General features: G+C 49.0%; 1 protein-coding gene across 1 annotated transcript in view; it reads right to left on the reverse strand.

The window, feature by feature from the left end:
* The window catches only part of LATS2 (large tumor suppressor kinase 2), a 74,244-nt gene extending 67,541 nt beyond the window's left edge, over window positions 1-6,703 (reverse strand). Inside the window, 1 exon segment of the mRNA XM_055317409.1 lies at window positions 6,488-6,703. The gene's annotated coding sequence lies outside the window, so the exon portion shown is untranslated.
* Between the last annotated feature and the right edge of the window lie 244 nt (window positions 6,704-6,947).

Genomic DNA, 6,947 nt, shown 5'->3' on the forward strand with positions numbered 1-6,947 from the left:
TTAACTGTAAGCTCCGTGGGGGCGGGAGGACCTGCACCCACTGCCTGGCATGTACATGCACACAGGCCCAAAAAGCACCTGTTGATTGAATACATGCAGCCACCTGCCACTCGGGGGCCATCCCCTCCATTCTAAGCTGGTGACAAAACCTGCTGGAGATCTAAAGGCAGTGCAAGAGTACTCTTGGCACTAGGCTGAGCACATGAAAGACCCTCAGTAAACAGCAGCGCTCTTTCTCTGAAGTGTAAGATGTAGGCCCAGATAAAATGTTCTCACATGAAGTTCACGCATGACTATTATATAAAGTTTTAAAACTACGGTATATTATTCAGCCAGAAAAAAGGAATGAAACTGTACCTAGGCTACAACATGGATAGACCTTGGAAATGTTATACTAAGTGAAATAAGCCAGACACAAAGGACAAATACTACATGATTCTGCTTACATGAGGAGCCCAGAATAGGCAACCTGAGAGAGACAAAGCAGAATGGAGATGACCAGGGCCCAGGGGCACCGGGAGCTATTATTTAGTGCAAACAGTTTCTTTTTGGATGATGAAAAATCTTTGAGTATAGACTGTAGTGATGACAGCAGTAACAAGGTGAATGTACTTAATGCAACTGAATTATACACTTATGAATGGATAAAATGATAAGTATTACATACATTTTACACTCATATAAAAATGGGGGAAAAATCATCTATTAACATTTAACTAACTAGCATTTGAAGAATTGTTCCCTTTCTAAACAGTTACACATGCAGAGACCGAACCTTGGGACAGGATGCTGCCAGTAAGGCAAAGTCCCCTCACAGAGTGGAGTCTAACCTGCCAGGTGCCACCTATGCCCTCCCAAGCACACAGTCACCCCTACCACCAGGAGGCTGAAACACACAGCAGGGGGCAGCTTCCAAAGAGCTGAGCTCCTCAGATACCGGGAGTTGTAACCACTCATGTGTCCCACAAACATTCCAGTTACAAAGCCAGCCAGCACAGGTGTATTTATGCATTAGCCAAGAAATGCCAAGGGGATGAGCCCTTAACCAGAATCTGGATCAGAGGGCCTGCTTTCTTTTCTGTTTCCCCCACAACATTTTATTATAGAAATTTTCAAGCATACAGAGAAGTTGAAAGAATGATTCAGTGTCACCCCATAAACACACCTCCTGGGAAAAGTTCCTCCATGTGGTGGGAGTAGGAGGTCACCACACACTTTTGTCATATTCTTTCCATCTCCCACCATCGTCTTACAGAAAGCAGCGGTCCTAGGACTACCACACGTACTGCCCTGTCTCTGTGAATGTGAATATGTAATATGTGAAAGTGAATATGTAAAATAGCACCGCTGGGTAAACTGTGTTCCTGCCTGAACAATCTGGAAAGCATGAAACTTTCCTTCAATCCCATAAAGAATGAATGTATTTTTTCAGCTTGAGACCTTGTATTTTAGATTTTAGTTTGAAGACAGTTGATTTCATGGCCAAATTATGATCTTATGAAAGAATTCTTCACGAGAATACTCACCAAAGATTGTAGCTGGAAATGAGCTACTCTGACACCCTACTATATCATTTCAGTAAGTTCGTTCATCAAGAATTTTCTAAATATGACCCTAAGGCCTCATGAATGTGGATTTAAAAAAAGAGGTATCACACAAAGTAAATCTAATTTTGGAAATTTGTTTGGCATCATCAATCAATTTAAATATACTTTAAAAGAGACTGTCAGACGCCAGAATTTAACAACTCAAAAACACCTCATTTTCAAACCTGGAGCTGAGACAACTACTTAGTATAGGTGGCTCATGTAAAAATGTGAGAACTCTATTTGAAGTATCCCTTAATTTGGCCCTATCAAGCCCAATTCCAATCCTGGAAAGTGCTATCAAATGTTCATGAACTTTCATTCTAATTTTTGTTAGTGCTTCATGAACCCACATCAAGGATGGATGCTAAACACACATCAAGCACCAACCAAAGAGGGGATCCCTGGGTGGCGCAGTGGTTTGGCGCCTGCCTTTGGCCCAGGGCGCGATCCTGGAGACCCGGGATCGAATCCCATATCGGGCTCCCGGTGCATGGAGCCTGCGTCTCTCTCTCTCTCTCTCTCTCTCTGACTATCATAAATAAATAAATTAAAAAAAAATTAAAAAAAAAAAAGCACCAACCAAAGAATCAACCAAACCCATGTATCTCAAGACCCACACTGACGACAAACACTGGCATTTTTTAAATCCGTATTTCTTGGACCTAAAACTCGAATTATTTAAATCATATTCTTTTACTATAATTAACTAGCAAAGCTGAAACTAAATCAGGCAGATGGGTCAGGCTCCAGCCAGATGCTGAATGAATGTAAGAATCACAGACTACCATGCTGATGCACCTCTCCAGTACTGCTCAGGCCAGGAAACCAGACAACAGTGGCTACCCCTCATAATGAGGGTCTTTGAAGAAATCAATGATTACACTCCTCTGGGGATCCAAGAAAACTCCAATAAATAGTGCAATCACAAGGCTGTAGTGGATTCAGAAGCACCATATGTATGCCAAATACTCCACTGGATGTTATGAGGTAGAACAGGGTCTCCCCTCTAAATAAGCTTACAATCTGGAGGAAAAACAAACCATCACCTTCTCTGTTGGCTCTGTACCTGTTATCTATGGTACATGTATGTATGCATTATGAACAATGGCATAAAAAAATGGAGCTACAGAAGTTTGTACTCAAGATGACCACAAGGAATGATCAGGCTGTAGACAAAGTTAGCATCCATTACTTGCAGCATTCCTAACAGCGAGCAACCGTACAGGATGGGTCTCCTTATCTTCAACTCCATACCCTAGTAAGGCTTTTCGATCTCTGAGAAAGCCCTGCTTCCTTCCCCTCCAAATTTCAGACATATACCACTTAGGGAGTCCTTGATCCCTAGGGACTAATCCTAGTCCCGTTAGAGAGTCCCATTAAAGAAAGAGTCACTGCTATGGACAGAGGTAATAGTGTGGACCATCCAAAGAATCCCGATACACTTGCCTATTTGGAGAAAATCTACTAGAGAAAGGATTGTTTCACCAGAACTGGAAAGTCTAAAAGGCTATGATTTGATGAAGGAAGTGTGAGGCTATTCTTAGAGTCTGGAACTTCCTGTAAAAAGGCTCAAACATAGAAGAGAAAGATGAATAGGCAGATAATGTTGGGGAGGGGGCAGGTACTGTCTGGGTACACTTCAGGAAAACACAAGAGTGAGGTAAGGTAATGTTAATTAGTAATGGAACTCTCTGGTCCTTAGCATTCCTAATCAGGAAAACTGCTTGGAGGCAGGGAGGCCAATACCTCTAGAGACCTAGCCATTCAAAAGCCAACTAAAAATTTGTAAAATCTTTACCGTCCTTGCTAATTTAGAGGTTATAGAATCTACAAGCTACACAATAGAACAATGATTAGTTAACAACAAATATAAACCAGTGCTACAAAATAAGAGATTTTTCACTTGTCCTCCAGAAAAATTCCTATGAATGTCAAATATTAGTACATGAACAAAAAGTATTCAATTAAGAAATCCTTTGTCACAATTAGGTTGACATGCCTACGTGGTAAGCAACATAAGGTTTTCACAATAGTGAATGATAAACATTAAGTAATGTCAAATTTCTATCCTAATTTCAGTATCACAACCCTTATCTTTATTTCCAACACTACTTTGTTTGAATAAGACTTCTAAAATGAAACTATAAATCAAATAACATCAGCTTTAAAAATACTGAGAGAATAGCTGGACTTAGTGAAACTGGTGGTCCCAGCAGGGCTATCTTCAAACACCAGGAGCCATTCACAGATGCTCTGTGTAATAAAGCCCTGGTTCACACAGCATCATCCACCCAACGTATAATGGGAATGGTGACACCTGGACTTGTGCCACAGAGGCCCAGTTCTGTCCAGAGGAATTATTAAGCAATAGGCTTTTGTAAAAAGGAAGGAGATTCAGAGAATTTTTTGAGCTGGAAATCAGTCACTTTCAGGATTACCAAGCCCAAGCCCCTCATTCTGCTGATCAGGATATGGTGCTCCTTTTTAAAGCAGATTTACAGTCCAGACAAAGTAAATGCACGGAGTTATCTTCTGTATTTCAAGCCATTTTTTTTAAAGTCAGTAGGGAATGTTGCTTAGAAATTTCACATCATAACTATGAAATAAAATATAAAAGCAACCTTTGAAAAACAGACTTGGTCTGGTTTATCTAATACAAAGCAGAACACCCAGCCCCCTCCAAAAGCTTTCCCAAATCTTTCCTATGTGTTTATGGTGAATTTATCAGCTTCACCACCTGCCCCCCCCCCCCCACACACACACAGTGGGATTTAGAAGCCTAGGGCTGGCTATTTACAACACAGCATTTAAAATAACAAGGCACCTTATTGTAAAAACATTCCCCTCCCACCAAAGGAAAGTCCCTCCCATCAACCCTGTGATTTGCTAAGGAAAGAAATATGTACAGTTCCAATTTACACTTAGGTCAAAACTATTTCCAAAAAGATGGAGGGAATCCTTTCTAAAATTCCACGATTCTAGTAATTCACCTTAGTACTTTTGCATGATGTCTTCTGCTCAGATACCATTTTAAATTACTTGACATTTTGAGATGTATTAAATGCTTAGCAATTTTAATATCAAAGGAATGCTGGTGTACTCATTAAACAGTGTTCTATATATCTGGATAATGAGACCAAATGTTATGAGATGCTGAATAACATAGTATCTTGTTAATTATAATTTAAAACAGACTTTCTTAAACAGTCTCTGCATTCTTCTTCTGGAAGATTGTTCTGTTACTACCTTATTACAACAGCTGCTAAAGAAAAAAAAGTAAAAGATACAAGGCGGCTTAGTCTCTTGATTTAGCACTCAGAAATCGTGATCCATCATGGAAGGGATTTACGCTGAGAGTCGACGATATGGAACAAGACCTACTAAGTACAAATTTCCTTATAACAAGCCACGAATTGCTTTCTCCATTATTAAAGGAAGGCCCCTTATCTACTAATTTAAAGTTTAAGCAGGACACCTGTACAAAGACAACACACGTTTTGTGACTTTACATTCAAATTTTAGTACATTTAAGTTTCTTAGTAAAACGCGGGCCAACTTCCCTTTAAAAACGTTCACATATTTGCCGAATACTTTGGGAAGAGAGCTGTTTGGCCACCGAATTTTTATCCGCCGAATGGACAGTCTCTGGCTTGAGTACCGTTGCGCAACTTTTCAAAGGCGGATTACTATTATTTTAGAGCACCGACCCTTATATCCTACACAGCTGTGAAAACGTCCAAGTCCTCGTTTAGGATTTGTCTTTATAAATCCACGAATAAAGAAAGTACACTTCCACGGTCATGACTGCAAGAAAACAACATACTTGTCCCTGGAAGGGGTCAGCACGTGCTGCCTGCAGCGCCGGACACCCGGCCCCGGCCTCCCGGGGAGCTTCCCCGTCCCGCAGGGGTCTGTCCGCCTTTCCCCGCCTCCGGGGCACCGGGGGCTCGCGTCCAACGAACGGCAGGCTCGCTCCGGGCTGGCGCCGCCGCCCAACCCCGCCAGCGGGACTTCACCCCGAGAGACGCTCGTCCTCAAGTTCCGAGGGCAGGATGCGGAGGAGTGACGGGCAGGCCGGGGTCCGGCGGGGAGCCGGGCGCACGTGAGGTTGCATCAGAAAAGACGAGCTCCGCAAAGTCGGTAAACTGGGGCGCACGCGGAGCGTGTTATGCAACGGCCGCCGCTCTCCCGGCCGCGACCCGCGAGGACCCGGGACGCGAACTTGCAGGGGTCGACGCGGGTGGGCAACGCTGCGGCTCTGCGGGCGGCGCCGTCGGGGCGGGGGACCCGGCGGACGGCGGCGGACGGCGGCGCGGCCCCGGGGGACGACCGTACAGCCCGCGGGGCACGGCGGCGCGGCCCCGGGGGACGACCGCACGGTCTGCGAGCGGACGACCGCACGGCCCGGGGGCCGACGGCGCGGCCTCGGTGGACGGCGGAGCAGGGCGCGGACCCCGATGCTACGGGGCCGCCAGCAGGCAGGCGCCCGGCCCCGGTGGCGGGGAGCAGCCCGGGCCGTCGCAGCGGGTGCCCCCGGCGCGGACGGCCTCTCGGGCCGCCCCAGCCCCGCCGGGAGCCCGGCGCACAACAAAGCGGCGCAGCGCCGGCGGCCGGGCGCTCCCTCCCCACGGCCCCCGCTCGGCGAACTCCGGACGGCCCGCGACGACGCGCCGCCAGCGGAGGCGGCTCCGGGCCCGGGCCGGGCGGGGGCCGTGGGGGCAGGGCGAGGGCTCCGCTCGGGACGAACTTCCTCGGCCGCCCCGCCGAGCCCGGCGCCCCTCCCGCAGCCTCGGCCCGAGGGTGGGCGCCCGGAGCCCCGGGGCCCCGCCGGCCCGCGGAAACTTCCAGCCGCCCCGCCCTGGCCCCGGGCCCCACGCCCCCCGCCCCTGCCCCCTCACCTCCTGGGGCGCGGTCTACACCCTCCGGGGCGTCCCGGTCCGCGGCTCCGGGGCCTCGCGCGCCGGGGGACCGGGCGCCAGTGGCTGGAGCGGCTGCTGGCCCCGCGGGCACGGGGGAGCCCCGGGCGGCGGCGGCGCGGGCGGCGGCGGCTCCATCTTCCCGGGGCGCTCACGCCGAGGTTCCAGCGCGCAGACCCAAGTGGGACATTCGCTACATTGTTGGCATTCCACGGGCGTCACGTGACCCCGCCTCCCGCGTCACCGGCGGCCGCATACCAGCCCGGGCGGGGCGCCCGCGGCCCTGCTGCTCGGCGGCCCTGCTGCTCGGCGGCCGCCCCGCCCGCCCTGCCCGCCCTGCCCGCCCTGCCCCGCGCCGCTTCCTGCCTCCGGGTCCCCGCCGCCACCTGCCCCGGCCGCCCGGCTCCAGGGTCGCCCCTCCCGCCGTACTACTCCGAAACTT

The sequence above is a fragment of the Nyctereutes procyonoides genome, unplaced genomic scaffold, assembly GCF_905146905.1.
Source record: "Nyctereutes procyonoides isolate TBG_1078 unplaced genomic scaffold, NYPRO_anot_genome, whole genome shotgun sequence".
Classification (NCBI taxonomy): Eukaryota; Metazoa; Chordata; class Mammalia; order Carnivora; family Canidae; genus Nyctereutes; species Nyctereutes procyonoides.